Consider the following 17,299-nt stretch of genomic DNA (forward strand, 5'->3'; position numbering starts at 1 on the left):
GAGAGGTGGTGCTTATCACAGTGTGCCACCACTGGTAAGCCTCTTTTTTCAAGTAAAAAGGTTGCACAATAGAGACTGCTAGATAGGGTACATTGCAATTCTTTGATCACACCACACCTTAAGTTAGCTTACATGTAGATACTTCCCACTGTTAAGCACAAATCATGCGATACTCATTCATCTAAGAACTATTTGCATGCATAAACTTTACGTGACACTTGCGTACTTTCCATGGACTGTTCATAGACCCCTTCTTTACATTAGTGATCGTGATTTTCGTGATGACAGGTTTTTAATATTTATAAAGAATCATTCTTGAAACTAACTATTATCACGATGTAGGCAAGTGTACCTATCGAACAGTAGTATAGTTTTAACAAGACCGGATTGTCGAACCCAAATGAACTAAAAGTACTAGTAATGACTATCTTTTTATTATCTAGCCTAAGAATAAAGGGGTTTCGTTTTAACTAACTAATTATATAAACTAAGAATTCACATAAAATAGAATTGGGGAATTACTTTTGGAAAAATGATTAAATTAAGACAACACCTAAGAAAGAATCCACTTAGACTTCACTTGTTATTCTGACTCCAAACCGGATGATTTATTCATTTAACTTGTCCCGTAGAGATCCCTAAGTTATGTTATTATCCCTATTCAAGACTAATAACGTGTAATCCCTAGATTGAATAATTGAGACTTTTCTCTAATTAACACCCTAGGGTTGCATTAACTCGATCTATGGATCCCCTTATTAGGTTTCACTCTAATCCAGCAAAATCTTGTCACCCTATCTCTAGGCACGCAATCAACTTCACTTAATTATGATAAATGTACTCTTAGATAGGGTATATTCCTCCTCTGAATAAGAGCTTATCTTGAATCAATATCCTGGGATATCAAAACAAGAATTAAGAACACATAATTAAGAACAAGTTAAATATTTATCATACAATTCAGAAAATAATAATAAGATTCGTCTTAGGCTTCATTCCCCTTAGGTATTTAGGGGATTTAGTTCATAACTAAAAATAAAAACATCTCAAAAGAATAATAAATACAAAACATAAAGAAAACCCAAAACTCCTAAAGGGAAATTGAGGGGAGATCTTCAGTCTTGATGATGAATCCGGCTTCTGAGATGGATCAATCGGCTTCCCTTGAGCAGTTCCCTGCCTCCCTTTCTCCGCGTCCCTTTTCTTCCTCCTCTAAGGTGTATTTATAGGCTTTGGAATGCCTAAGAACCCTCAAAATTGGCCTTTTCTGAATTAGACTAAACTTAGGCTCGGTTTTGGGTTAATAATACTATCCGAATATGAATTAGACTAAACTTCGACTAAACATTTTATGGATGATTTTTCCTTGAAATTGGTGAATTTGATGCTCTTAATGCCTTAATTTCATGTTTTATACTTAGGCAAGCATAGGAGAGCAAAAGGAATGAGAAACGGGCCAAAATGGAGAAAATAGGCCAATGTACGAAATTAACATGGCCTGGACGTCCTCACACGGGCAGACCACACGGCCGTGTCAATTTGGCAGAATTAAAGCACGACTCACACAGGTGGGCTACACGTTCGTGCCTCTTTAACAGGCTTGACCACTGTCTGAAGTAATCGCACATGGGTTAATAATACTATCCGAATGTGATGTTGTTATGCTGATTTAGTAACTTGCATCATTGATGATTTTACAATGCCTAAAACATAATAGATATTAAGTATGATTTTACAAATTAAATGCCCTGTACAATTGATGAGTTGTTATATTAAAAATGTCTTAATTTTCGTTCGATTTGAATGCTTAAGTGAAATTATAGATATATATATATATAATGAAATTGATTGGTGATACACATGTTTAAATAATATGTATGCAAAGGATGTGTGAAAGAGTGAATTAGTAATAATCTGTTTGGGACAGCAGCAGTAAACTGATTTTGGAAAATCACCATAAATTGTGGGAGTTGAGTTAGAAGCTGAATAAATCATGTAATTAAAGCTTGATGAGTCTAGTTTCTTATAAAAGAAACTATAAAAGCAAAATAATTTCCGATAATGAGATATTTGAAGTAATGTGGGATAGAGTCAAAATGACTTCTAGATCCCCTGTTCTATTTTTATAAAATCAGTATAAAACGTATAAAAATAGTCAAATGATGAAATTTATATGCTTAGACTCCTTAATGAGTCTAGTTTCAAATGAAATAAACAAGAACATGTTGTGAATTCTGTACAATGAGAAATTTATGTCGTAGTAAAAAGTGGTCAGATTAGTCAAACAGTGAAACAAGGGAAACTTTAGGAAAAATCTGGTGTTGATTGGCTAAACCAAAAATTATGAAAATTTTATGGATAAAAGATAAATGAGTCTATTTTTAAGAAAACTTTACGGAAATTGATTTGGAGTTTCATAGCCCTAGTTATAAATAATTTAGTGATTGTTTCTCAGGAAGTCAGCTTATAGTGAAATTGTGATTATATTGTAAACATTGATAAAAATTCGCTAATGAATTGCTTATTGATTTCTTATAAGCTTACTATAATATGTATGTGTGAAAGTCGAATATATATGTATTATATTCTAAAAATAATATTTGAATAGTCGATTAATGATTAGTTTAAAATTTGTTGAATTAAAAGCTCAAGAGCATATGGGGGCAATTTCGAATAAGGGAAAAGAGAAAGTAACCGAGTAGCCATTTCGCAACCATTCAAATATATCCGAAGTAAGTTTTAAGTAGTTTCCTTTAGTATATAATTGACGATGCCACTATAAGAGTATAGTAGGTAAATTTGATCTTTGGCTTGCACTTGAATTAAGATGTATAATAGATAATGCATGTATATGACTACGAGATCCTATGCTAAGATGATAAATTGAACTCATATTACACATTAAGTGATTCAGGTATGTGATATATATATATTATATGTGAGATTGATCTGACGGGAATTAAGAATGTGTAATGAGAAGCATATGAAAAGATGTTGTAAATTTATATGTATATTTGTATATGTGTGCATTCAGTTATTATGCGAAGTTACAAGATAGTTTTCGATATGCTATTTATCTATGAATGTTGAAAGTAAGTGTGGGTAAGAAACGATACACTAGTGAAATTTGAAAGAATTGACATTAATCCGGAAGCCTGTAAATACTATGTTTATATGAGTTTGAATATAAACAGAGTAAAATGATATGTGTTTGTGCATAATCAGCCAAATAGTATTGTACTCAGAAAGTGTTATGTGCTTTCGAACATTTGATTTGTTTTTAAGTTCAACTGTTTAAATTGCTTAAGACTTACTAAGCTTATGAAAGCTTACTTTGAATGTTATGTTTCTCTATTTATTTTTGTAGATCGTTGACTCTTACTATTAGCTCGGGGATCGTCAGCACTTCGTCACACTATCTACTATTGTAGTAATCATGTGATTTGGACTTAGCTTATGGCATGTATAGGATAGACTATAAATAGAATGATATTTTGACTATTGTATATAAGCCATGCGAATATGGCATCTTATGGAAGTTTACTTTTATAAGTTTTAAATTCGATCCTTGTTTGTGTCTATTAGTTATATAAATAAATGATCTTTTTATTTAAGAAAAGGTTCAAAATTTTACTGTTCTGATCCGATTCCTAATTTCTGGTAACGTCTTGGCCTATTCCGGAGACGGTTACGGGATAGGGGTGTTACATTTTTATTGGTATCAGAGCTATGGTTTAGTCGATTCTAGGACTAACGTAGCACGTGTGAGTCTAGCTATACATGCCATAAAGTAATAAAATGATAGTGTGATGATTTCTGACAGTTAAAATGTGTTTTTCATAATATAATGAATTTCAATCCCGATCAAGCTGTAGCAGATGGTATTGAGAGGATTGAAACATGCTTATGATGTGTCAAAATTGAGAAAGGTATGAATAGAAGTATGATATACATTTGAAGTATTGAAATGCAAAGTAATTTTGCTGAATGTGTTATGAAATAAATATGGAAAAGTATATTAGGATAATAGTGATGTATATTGTATGCATGAGAAGTTATATTTTGGTTCAGGATTTTTGTAAATGGGCGAAATATATACATATATATGTGAATGAGAACTTTGAAGAGAAAATAATGTATTTGGAATGAGCCTACATGTAAATGATATCTATGTTATAATGTCAAGTTGATATGATATGTATATATTAAAATGAAGTAAGTGAATTACAAATATGATATGCTATATGAAATGTATTAAAATGTGAATAAATATGCATGAAACTCGGTGATGTGTATTCGGGCCTTTGTGCCTAGCAGGCTTCGTGCCGGTGATGTGTATTCGGGCCTTCGTGCCTAGTAGGCTTCGTGCCAGTGATGTGTATTCGGGTCTTCGTGCCTAGCATAATGCCGGTGATTCGAGCAAGGTTTAAGTGTTCATTACTATATGAATTCAAAGTTAAATGAAAGAATACGTTTAAAGTGTACATATATTATGTTTTATAGACTTGGTTAAGTCATTTCAATGTGTAATAACGAATGAATATGAGCATTATGTGTGCGAATGATTAGAGGCACTGTGTGTGCAAATTCTTTTAACCGAGCACTATGTGTGCGAGATCGGTAATTGAGGCACTGTGTGTGCGAATTCCTTTAATCGAGCACTATGTGTGCGAGATCGGTAATTGAGGCACTGTGTGTGCGAGTTCTTCAACCGAGCACTATGTGTGCGAGATCGGTCGATGGGCACCAAGTGTGTGAAATGAGATTCATGTAAGACCTCGTGCAGGGACGAAGGCATTGATTTGAGATGTTGTGTAAGACCATGTCTAGGACATGGCATCGACTCAAAATGTGATAACATGTAAGACCATGGTTGGACTATGGCTTAAAGTAAACGACATACTCAGACAAGTACGATGCTCTTTAAATTGACAAATGGTAGGAAGTAGAATTGAAGTTAGATGTTGAATTTTAATTAGATAATGATATTCGGTATTTGAGTTTGAAATGGGGATTAATAGATATAAATTGACGATTGATTATTGTTTCAGCTATAATTTTGTTATAAGTGGATACGTGAAAAAAAAATGGTGGATATGTTGTTAAGGAATGGATTTATGTTATATGTACACTTAAGTGCTTAGTTGAAAATGTGTTATGGATTTAGTCTATGAGATTCTCAGTATATGAAGTTATATGTGCTATTGCTGAATGGACACTATTTTGTTAATCTTGTTCAAGAAATTATTTTGATTAAGTTTCGACATGCGAAAGTTTGAAAGAATTTTTGATGAATGCTGATAATTTCGGATATACGAGTTATGCGCTAGAATAAATCTCATGCCAGTGTATTATATTAGGCTTTATGGCTATTCGACTATATACGGGTAACGTTAACTATGATTGAATATGCTAAATGAACTAAATGTTCAGGTACGTGGAAGTTGACTTTTCTTTTGGAAATTAGTTAAGTTGAATATTGAGATGTGATAAAGTTATAAAGGATATTCATTGGGATGTTTGAGAATATGTATACTTTCGGCCAGGTTACAGCTTATACATGAATGAAAATGTGGGTTATGAATATGTGAGTTGATGTTATGTATTATACATGTTAATATGTGATTTATATGTGCTTGAAATGCAAGTATAAATTCAATTAAGTGATTATTGCTTATGAAATCAAGAAAATGAGATGTATGTGTATACTTGTAGAAATGTTTATGTATTTGTTTTAAGATAAGAAAGTGATTTTATAGATCGATGTGAAAGCAGTAATGAATTACAATTGTTATTGATGAGCTAATGTTTATATGGACATAATTCAATAAGAGGACGTTATCCTAACCTAGTCACTACTAAGATTTTCGGGGACGAAAATCCCTAAGGAGGGGAGAGTTGTGACAGCCCTAATTTGACCCTAGTCAGAAAGTGGTTTCGAGACCACAAAACCGAGTCATAAAAATAATTAACCATTATATTTTATGCTTATTATATGTGAACATGCATGTGTGAAAGATACATACCTTAAATTTTGTTATTTGAATGTGAAATTTATTAAATAGGACTTATGTGAGACAATTGTGAAATGTGATAACTAAATTGTAAAGTGGTCTATTAATGCATGTTGTCAAAAAGGTGGACTTGCATGTCAAATTAGCCATTTTTTTTTAGTGGCCGGCCATGATATTGATTAATATATATTATATGTGTTTTATATTAGCATTTTAATATATAAAATAAGATAAAGAGTTAGTGGGAGGAAAAACCAAGGGGAATCCATTTTTACTCCTCCATTGCCGTAGCTTGAAGGGAGGAAGAAGGAAATTTTTGCTTAAATTTTCAGCTTAGGTGATGGCTATAATGAGGTAAGTACTAAGAAATTCTTGAAAAATTATGCATAGTTTGGATGATTGGTTTGAATGCTACCTATTCCATGTTTTAAATTTGGGTTATTTGGGGGAGCTAAATTAGAAGGAAGAGGAAAGCTATTGCATGTTAATTTTGAGCTCAATTAGGAGCTGGTTCCATAACAGCAAGAAGAGGAAGGATATCGTTCAAAGGTGGGCTCGACTATTGTTCAGTAAGTTCTTCAACGGAAACTTTGTAAATTTTTTTATGTTTAAAATATATTTATTACATGCAAGTAATGTTCAACTAATAGGACTGTTAAGTAGAGTTTAGTAGCTTAAAATACATGATATTTTTAGCAAAATACTGCAGTTAGAAGTGAAGAAAAATTTTGATGAATAAATGCATAAGTTGCTGTTGAAATCTGCCGCATGAATGTCTATTTCTTCAGCATGTAGTTGCTGTATTGAAAGTGCATTAAATTCTGGTGTAATTGGTCTGCTGCTGTTGTAAATAGGAAAAATATTAGTTGTTAAATGTTAACCTTATCTCTGTCTGAAAGAGATATTTGTGGTCCGAATGCCGAAAATTTTAGCATTCAATTCCTCTTATTTAAACTGATTAAAACATGCTATAAATGCAACATTTGTATATGCTATTCACTCACCAATTAACTGATAGTGAGCTTAAAATTAAGCTGTTCGAATGTGCTAGATTCACTATTCAAAGCATCATCATTTATGTTGTTTTATTTGGTAAATGTAGCTGTCCGAATGTGTTAAATTCATTGTTCGATGAACTACCATATATGCTGTTTTATTTAGTAAATGTAGCTGTCCGAATCTGTTGATTTCACAGTTAAATTTAGATGTTGTTATGTGTTAATTAAGTTTTCGATTTTGGGTTAATAATACTATCCGAATATGATGTTGTTATGCTGATTTAGTAACTTGCATCGTTGATGATTTTACAATGTCTAAAACATAATATATATTAAGTATGATTTTACAAATTAAATGCCCTGTACAATTGATGAGTTGTTATATTAAAAATGTCTTCATTTACGTTCGATTTGAATGCTTAAGTGAAATTATAGATATATATATATAATGAAATTGATTGGTGATACACATGTTTAAATAATATGTATGCAAAGGATGTGTGAAAGAGTGAATTAGTAATAATCTGTTTGGGACAGCAGCAGTAAACTGATTTTGGAAAATCACCATAAATTGTGGGAGTTGAGTTAGAAGCTGAATAAATCATGTAATTAAAGCTTGATGAGTCTAGTTTCTTATAAAAGAAACTATAAAAGCAAAATAATTTCCGATAATGAGATATTTGAAGTAATGTGGGATAGAGTCAAAATGACTTCTAGATCCCCTATTCTATTTTTATAAAATCAGTATAAAACGTATAAAAATAGTCAAATGATGAAATTTATATGCTTAGACTCCTTAATGAGTCTAGTTTCAAATGAAATAAACAAGAACATGTTGTGAATTCTGTACAATGAGAAATTTATGTCGTAGTAAAAAGTGGTCAGATTAGTCAAACAGTGAAACAAGGGAAACTTTAGGAAAAATCTGGTGTTGATTGGCTAAACCAAAAATTATGAAAATTTTATGGATAAAAGATAAATGAGTCTATTTTCAAGAAAACTTTACGGAAATTGATTTGGAGTTTCATAGCCCTAGTTATAAATAATTTAGTGATTGTTTCTCAGGAAGTCAGCTTATAGTGAAATTGTGATTATATTGTAAACATTGATAAAAATTCGCTAATGAATTGCTTATTGATTTCTTATAAGCTTACTATAATATGTATGTGATAAAGTCGAATATATATGTATTATATTCTGAAAATAATATTTGAATAGTCGATTAATGATTAGTTTAAAATTTGTTGAATTAAAAGCTCAAGAGCATATGGGGGCAATTTCGAATAAGGGAAAAGAGAAAGTAACCGAGTAGCCATTTCGCAACCATTCAAATATATCCGAAGTAAGTTTCAAGTAGTTTCCTTTAGTATATAATTGACGATGCCACTATAAGAGTATAGTAGGTAAATTGTGATCTTTGGCTTGCACTTGAATTAAGATGTATAATAGATAATGCATGTATATGACTACGAGATCCTATGCTAAGATGATAAATTGAACTCATATTACACATTAAGTGATTCAGGTATGTGATATATATATATATATATATATATATATTATGTGAGATTGATCTGACGGGAATTAAGAATGTGTAATGAGAAGCATATGAAAAGATGTTGTAAATTCATATGTATATTTTAATATGTGTGCATTCAGTTATTATGCAAAGTTACAAGATAGTTTTCGATATGCTATTTATTTATGAATGTTGAAAGTAAGTGTGGGTAAGAAACGATACACTAGTGATATTTGAAAGAATTGACATTAATCCGGAAGCCTGTAAATACTATGTTTATATGAGTTTGAGTATAAACGGAGTAAAATGATATGTGTTTGTGCATAATCAGCCAAATAGTATTGTACTCAGAAAGTGTTATGTGCTTTCGAACATTTGATTTGTTTTTAAGTTCAACTGTTTAAATTGCTTAAGACTTACTAAGCTTATGAAAGCTTACTTTGAATGTTATGTTTCTCTGTTTATTTTTGTAGATCGTTGACTCTTAATATTAGCTCGGGGATCGTCAGCACTTCTTCACACTATCTACTATTGTAGTAATCATGTGATTTGGACTTAGCTTATGGCATGTATAGGATAGACTATAAATAGAATGATATTTTGACTATTGTATATAAGCCATGCGAATATGGCATCTTATGGAAGTTTACTTTTATAAGTTTTAAATTCAATCCTTGTTTGTGACTATTAGTTATATAAATAAATGATCTTTTTATTTAAGAAAAGGTTCAAAATTTTACTGTTCTAATCTGATTCCTAATTTCTGGTAACGTCTTGTCCTATTCTGGCGACGGTTACGGGATAGGGGTGTTACAAGTGCAGTATTGAATTCTAGGACGCTTAGCTGGCGGACTAATCCGCCTAGGAAAAATTGGACCATGCTGGGATCATCGTAGTTTGTCATTACGGTCTGAAAATGAAATGTTGAGCATAGTTCCATCGTGAGCTCAAGATATGTTGACTCGATGATCCCAAAGAAAAGCTTCCAAGGGTCGGTGGTTAGGAGGGCCCGAATCGCAACAGCCAACTGAACTTGTTCTACTGTAGCCCAGTCGATGCAGCGGCCCACAATTAAAGGTCGGGCCCAGAGTATTTGGAAAAGTTCTTCTTGGGGCCCGATAGGGAATCGCAGGAAAAGGTGGCGAATTGTGACAGCCCAAAATTGACCCTAGTCGGAATGTGGTTTCGGTACCACAAAACCGAGGCATAAAAATAATTTAAAATTTATTTTGATGCCTATAATATGTGTGCTCATGTGTGACATTTTTGGTGATTGATTTAGTGTTATAAAGGTGAATTTCACTAGAAAGGACTTAGTAGTGAACTTTGAAAGTACGATAGGGAATTGTGTGATGACTAATTAAAGCATGTATGCAAAACAATGGACTTGCATGTCAAATTCCCTTTTATAGGTGGTGGCGGCCATGGCAAGGAATTATGGGCAAAGAAAACATGTTATGACATGTTTTGTTAATGCATGATGTATTAAGTGATAAAATAATTAGATGTGGGAAGAGAAATAAAAAAAATGTGTGTGAGAGTGTAGCATTCCCCATTGCCGTGTAACTAAGAAAGAAAAACAAAAAATTGTTCATCTTTTCCCCTCCTTCCTTTGGCCGAAATTCCTAAGAGGAAGAAGAGATTTTTGCTTCATTTTCTTTGTTTAGAAGAGATCTAGAAGGAGATTTGGCTAAACTTGCATCAAGATTAAGGTATGTATGAGGTTGTGTCATGAGATTCATGCATGTTTTAGTTGCTAACTTGATGTTCATGTTAGCCATGGTTCAAATCCTTGTTATGCCATGGAAATGGTATTTGGCCAAGGTTGTTATTGGGTTAAAGCCATTGCATGCTAAATGTGAAGCTTGCTAATGATGCATGCAATGATGGATTGACTACTCTTGAAATTTCTTTGTAGCAATCTTAAGTAAGACATTGAGTTTTTTTTTTTTTTGTTTAACCATGATCGAAGTTGAAAGGGGCATGATTGTGATGTATTCGGCCATGATGCATTCATGAGCATGGTTTATGCTTCTTGCATGTTAGTTAAAATTTGTGTTTTGGATGGTTATGGACACCTTGAAATTCGGCCTTGCACCTATATGTGTATATATGTTTGCACATGATATTTTGATTATGAAGAAAGTGATAAATATGTTGTTTAAAGAAGAAATTTGTTGAAGAATGTTGTGAAATTTGCATGTACATTCGGCCTAGTACATGTATAGTGTGAAAAACCTTGAAATTATTTTTGATTTTGTGTATTTATGACCATGTATAATCGGCCACATGAGTAATTTGAGCACTTGATGTTATGTTAAAATTCTTGAGCTTAAATATATGGATGTATGTATATGTGGCCATATAATGCATTTTGGTTCAAAGGCTGAATGATAAATTATAATAAAGTGAGATGATATGAGATGCCGAATGTGATTGACTAGTAAACATTATTGATAGAAATATTGAATACTTCTACTTGTATTCGTTAAGCTCAAGAGCAAAAGGGAGCTAAATCCGATAAAGGGAAGGAAAAAGTGATCGAATAGCCGTTGAAGCCGTTCGACAACATCCGAGGTAAGTCCTCAAGAAATGACCCTACTCGAATTATGTGAAATGAAATATGGATGTGTAATGATTATTGATTTATGTGTGTATGAGTATTTGAATGATACCCGGGCTAAGTCCCGAAGGCGATTATGCTAGTGATATGTTTGTGTTTGAGCCTTAGTAACGAAAATGAAACATGGATGTGTAATGATTATTGATGTATGTGTGTGCATGAGCAATTGAATGATATCCGGGCTAAGTCCCGAAGACATTTATGCTAGTAATTATATCCGGGTTAAGACCCGAAGGCAATTGTGCTAGTGACTACATCCGGGCTAAGACCCGAAGGCATTCGTGCAAGTTGTTAAATCCGGGCTAATACCCGAAGGCATTTGTGCAAGTCGTTCTATCCGGGCTAAGACCCGAAGGCATTCGTGCAAGTTGTTAAATCCGGGCTAATACCCGAAGGCATTTGTGCAAGTCGTTCTATCCGGGCTAAGACCCGAAGGCATTCGTGCATGTGGTTATATCCGGTTGTATTCCGAAGAAGCTTGGGCTGGAGGTGAGCGTTGGTTGCTGTAATAAATTTAATTAGTACGCTCGAAAAGCCCAAAGGATAAGGTATGTTTATATGTGCATTGGAAAAGTCGATATGTTTGAGTAACATTCGCTCAATCGACTAACGAGTTTTCAGCTATTGAATTGGTTGATATCTTGTGAAAGTATATAATGATGAAGTGTGAAGTAAGTATGATTATGTGAATGCGTATTAATGAAATGATTCATTTGGCTATGTGAATGTAATGCTTTAGTTAAAGCTGATTTTATTGCTTGAGACTTACTAAGCATAAAAATGCTTACCCCGTTGCTTTGGCTCTCTGTTTTATAGATTTTGCTCGTTAGCGATCGGATTCGGGATCATTAAAGTCGAAGTCATCTACACTATCAAAGCCTCCATTTTGGTATAATTTTGGTTGAACTTTGAAATGGCATGTATAGGACTACCCTATTGTTGAAGGTCATGTACCTTTCGGTTTTGTGTAAACTTGGATAGCCATGCGAAAATGGCTTATATCGTTTTGGTATGATACTATAATCGTTGTATGTTGATCATTATGGGGTATGGAATTGTTTTGAGAAGATTAGCCATTGGAATGGTTAATCATGATCACACTTTGTGCTATGTATGCTAAGAGGGGCAATTGAATCGTGGAAATCATGAAATAGGTAAAGGTTACCTTGAAAACAGATGCTGGCAGCAGCAGTGGTGTGGTTTTGAAAAATCACCAAAATTTGTAGGAATGGTATTAAATAGTGAATAAGTTATTTAAATGAACCTTGATGAGTCTACTTTCGTATGGAAGAAACGAAACGGTCATAGGAGTTACTTGTTAATAGATATTAAAGTTATCGTGAGACAGGGCCAGAACGGTTTCTGGGTCCCCTGTCGCGACTTTAAAAATTTACTATAAATTATCCAGAAAGAATTAGAAGTCATGGCTTATATGTGCAGATTCCATTTTGAGTCTAGTTTCATTAGAAACAATCGACACCAGTATTAAAGACCTGTACAGAGAGATATTCAAGTTGAAACGCGCGAAGGTCAGAGCAGTCGATCCCTGTAACATGGGTGACTTTAACTAATAAACTGTACCAATTGGCCCGACCAAAAATTCTAGAAATAAATCCATGGATGGATATATGAGTCTAAATTCAGGGAAAATTTACAGAATCAGTTTCCGAGTTTTGAAACTCGAGATATGATTTTTAAGGCGACAGTGACGCAGTTTTCCAGCCTGTCTGGAAATGTCAAATTGGTGGGTGCAATATGTGGATTTGGCTCGTTAACCCCTCGTGTCCGACACCGGCGATGGTCTCGAGTTTGGGGTGTTACACGAATTTTCGCGGTAGGACTTGAGGAAGATGACGCTACCTTCCTTTTCTTTGAAGTAGGGACAGTAGCCTTTTTACTACATAAAGATGACATGGTACCTGCAATTGGAATCATCAATTCGCCTTGATGAGTAGAAAAGGTAAAATGCGACTAAATTTGAGGAGGAAAATCTATAAACATGTTCAACCACAACTACTAAGTTTAACTAAAACAATAAGTTCAATGGCATCTTTTGTGGCATGAGCATGGTGATATAAGCAAAAATGGCAAAGAATGGAATGCAACATACTATATGAATGAACAGAAATGTCAACAAAAGAGGCATGAATATTTCAACTATCCTAACCATGAATATTCACTTCTAACTAATCAAATAGAGTAGAGAAATCATGTAATGAGTAAGAATTTGAACATGAAAAAATGATAACTTGTTCTATAAATGAAATTTGAGTGATAGAAAGATGAAAATAAAATGAAACATATTGATTACTATGATAAATAGCATTATAAATCAGTGAAATAAAAGAGAAAGGAGTAAACAAACGCTAAATAAGAGAGATTGGGTATTGAAAATGGAGTTGGAAGCAGCGCATGAGCGTGGTAGGGAGGGAGTGTGGACTTGCAGAGGCTAGGGTTAGGGTTTTTGGGTGAAGAAGACAATGAATAGTGTAGCCTATTTACAGATTTTGGGGCACACGGCTAGGGAACACGCCCGTGTTCCGCAATTTCAGCCCGTGTGATTCGCAAATTTTGAATTTGAGCGCGTCTGACATTTTATCCATGCCCGTGTCCCTTGGGCGTGTAGGTGCACACGGTCGTGTCGCACGACCGTGTCTAGCTTCATCCGCTTCTCCCATGACCGTGTATGTCGGCCTTCGCCTGTGTTAATTTAATAGGTTCACCCACGGTTGCTTGGCACGGGTGTGTCGCACGCCCGTGTTAATTTGATAGGTTCGACCACGGGTTTAAGGCACGGGCATGTCGCACGCCCGTGCTGTTTTGGCAGGTTCGCCCACGGCCATGTCCCGCGGCCGTGGCGATTAGTCGTAGCCTGTGTTGGGGAAATCTTTTCCCTGTCTCTACACGATTATAAGGACGCTCGTGTGCTTGGCCATGTCTGCATGGTAAACCTGTATTCAAGAGATCCGTTAGTAAGTTAGGTGTTAAACACTAAAATTGAAAGAAGTTAATGCAGTTAGTGCTCGGGTTGCCTCCCGAGAAGCGCTTATTTATAGTCTAAGCTCAACTTACCTCTCCATTGAATGGTCATGGTGGTTCGAGGAGTTTATACTCCTCATTCCTGCTATCATTCTCATCAAAATAAGGTTTTAGACGGGTGTTGTTTACCTTAAAAGTGCCGAACTTAGGATGACTTACCTCGACTGTCCCGAATGAGAAAATGCTAAGTATTGTAAGAGAGATTTCTTCATTCGGTTTGGTAGTGAAAATGTGAGGATCTGCGACATCTAATAATACTTTATCTCCAACCTTAAGTTGATTTGGGAAGGTATTGAGCTCGTTCTGGCATAGTTTTGGTTTATCGCGTGTTCTCGATTTATGCGTCCGCCATTCATCTAGCTCCTCGATTTGTAGCCTTCGATCTTCATGAATAGGTCCTTTACTACTGCTTGAGAATGGCTTATGTACTTCCTTCAGACTCTTTTCCTGTAAAGTAGGTTGCACCATATTGTCAGTTTTAGTAGAATGGTTTAGACGATCACCTTCAATTTCCGATGTGTTGCCAGAATTACGAGCTTGAATGGTGATTGTTTCATCTCCCACACGGAGTGTGAGCTCACCTGTGCCAACATCAATAATCATTTTAGCAGTTTTTAAAAAGGTTCGTCCTAAAATCAAAGGAGTGTTGCTATCCTTTTCTATGTCTAGAACAATAAAGTCAACAGAAAATATAAATTTATCGATTTTAACTAGCACATCTTAAATAATACCCCTAGGAAATCTTATAATTTTATCTGCTAATTGAATGCTCATCCTAGTCTGTTTGGGTTTCCCAAGACCTAATTGTTTGAACATTTTGTAGGGCATGACGTTAATACTAGCCCCTAAATCAGCTAATGCATTATTAACATCTAAACTACCAATTAAGCATGGAATCATAAAACTCCCTGGATCTTTTAGTTTGTTGGGTAGTTTATTCTGTAGAATAGCTGAGCAAACTGCATTTAGCTCCACATGCGATGCCTCTTCCAACTTCCATATATTTGCTAAAAGCTCATTTAAAAATTTCATTGCGTTTGGCATCTGCGATAGAGCTTCAATAAACGGTAAGTTAATATGTAATTTTTTTAAGATTTTAAGCAATTTACCAAATTGTTCATCTGAGCAGTCTTTCCTTGTTGCAATGGGGTATGGCACACGAGGTTTATATTTGACATTCACTGATTTGTTTTTATTATGACCTACCTCACCTTGACCTCTGCTCACCACAGTTTCTTGCCTCGGTTCTGGCTCAGGCTCAAGGAATCCTTCTTCATCTTGAACATTAATCGTGTTGAGTTGTTCCCTTGGGTTGGGTTCAGTATTACTTGGCAAGCTACCTTGTGGTCATTCAGAGATTAGTTTGGAAAGCTAGCCTATCTGAGTTTCGAGCCCTTGAATTGATGCTTGTTGATTTTTAAGAGCTGTCTCGGTGTTCTAGAAATGGGTTTCTGACACCAAGATAAATTTAGACAGTATCTCTTCAAGGTTTGATTTCTTTTCCTGTTGATAGGGTGGTTGTTGAAAACCCGGAGGATGTTGTGGTCTTTGATTTCCTTGACTTCCCCACGAGAAATTGGGATGGTTCCTCCAACCTACATTATAAGTGTTACTATATGGGTTATTTTCGGATCTAGAGTTATTGTTACTCATATATTGGACTTGTTCCTCCTTGATGCTAGGGTTGAATGGTTGATACTCTGTGCATGCTCCTCCTCCATTCGTCGCGCACCTTATTACTGAATGTACCTGAGTATAACAAGTAAACCATCAATCTTTTTAATTAGAAGTTCTACTTGGTTTGACAGCATAGTAGCCGAATCGATGTTATAAATGCCTACTATTTTAGTTGGCTTAGTCCTCATGACTTGCCATTGATAGTTATTCAATGACATCTCTTCAATAAATTCGTAAGCTTTTTCAGGTGTTTTGTTGTTGATGGTTTCCCTGGCTGCTGCATCAATCATTTGCCTTGTCGAGGGGTTCACACCATTGTAGAATGTTTGAACTTGCAACCATAGAGGTAATCCATGTTGAGGACACCTTCGCAGTAGGTCCTTGTATCTTTCACATGCATCGTAAAGAGTTTCTAAGTCCATCTGCACAAACGAAGAGATATCATTATGTAATTTGGCTGTTTTAGCTGGCGGGAAATATTTTAATAGAAATTTTTCGGTCATTTGTTCCCAAGTAGTAATTGACCCTCGTGGTAACAAGTTCAACCACTGTTTAGCTTTGTTCCTCAATGAAAAAGGGAATAACTGAAGACGAATGGCATCGTCAGAAACGCCATTAGTTTTAAATGTATCACAGAATTCCAGGAAATTTGCCAAGTGATTGTTTGGATCCTCATCCTACAAACTATCAAACTGAACAAATTGTTGCATCATTTGAATAGTGTTAGGTTTTAGTTAAAAATTATTTGCAGCAATAGCAGGCCTAACTATACTTGACTCAGTTCCTCTTAAAGTAGGTTTAGCATAATCATACATAGTATGAGGAGTAGGATTTTGATTTGCTAGTTCAGCGGGTATCACAGGAGGTAGCTGATTGTCTTAATTTTCAGCTATCTCCTCAGTTGTAGTTGAGATATCATCCTCTTGCTCTTCCTCTGTGTTTCTTAGGCTTCACCTTATTTCTCTTTGGTTTCTGCGAACTGTGTGATCGACTTTTTCGTCAAAAAGTAGTGGTCCTGACGGGTTTCTTCTAGTCATAAACTATAAAAAACCTGCCAAGAGAAAGAAAAAGTAAATTAATAAATAATAATAATAATAAAATAGAATTAACTTATAAGAAAAATAAATGGCTACAGTAATAAAAATTGAGCGTTCCTAATATCCTAGTTCCCCGGCAACGGCGCCAAAAACTTGATCGTGATTTTCGTGATGACAGGTTTTAAATATTTATAAAGAATCGTTCTTGAAACTAATTATTATCACGATGTAGGCAAGTGTACCTATCAAATAGTAGTATAGTTTTAGCAAGACTGGATTGTCAAACCCAAAGGAACTAAAAGTACTAGTAATGACTGTCTTTTTATTATTAAGCCTAAGAATAAGGGGGTTTTGTTTAACTAACTAATTATCTAAACTAAGAATTCACAGAA

At 34.6% G+C, this 17,299-nt stretch overlaps 1 non-coding gene across 1 annotated transcript; it reads left to right on the forward strand.

Annotated features, from left to right (window-relative positions):
- Nucleotides 1-16,218: 16,218 nt before the first annotated feature.
- Nucleotides 16,219-16,324, forward strand: LOC128290800 (small nucleolar RNA R71). Its single transcript, XR_008280586.1, has one exon. It is a non-coding gene; the product is annotated as a small nucleolar RNA R71 (small nucleolar RNA).
- The last annotated feature ends 975 nt before the right edge of the window (nt 16,325-17,299 follow it).

This window comes from Gossypium arboreum, chromosome 3 (genome assembly GCF_025698485.1).
Source record: "Gossypium arboreum isolate Shixiya-1 chromosome 3, ASM2569848v2, whole genome shotgun sequence".
Taxonomy (NCBI): domain Eukaryota; kingdom Viridiplantae; phylum Streptophyta; class Magnoliopsida; order Malvales; family Malvaceae; genus Gossypium; species Gossypium arboreum.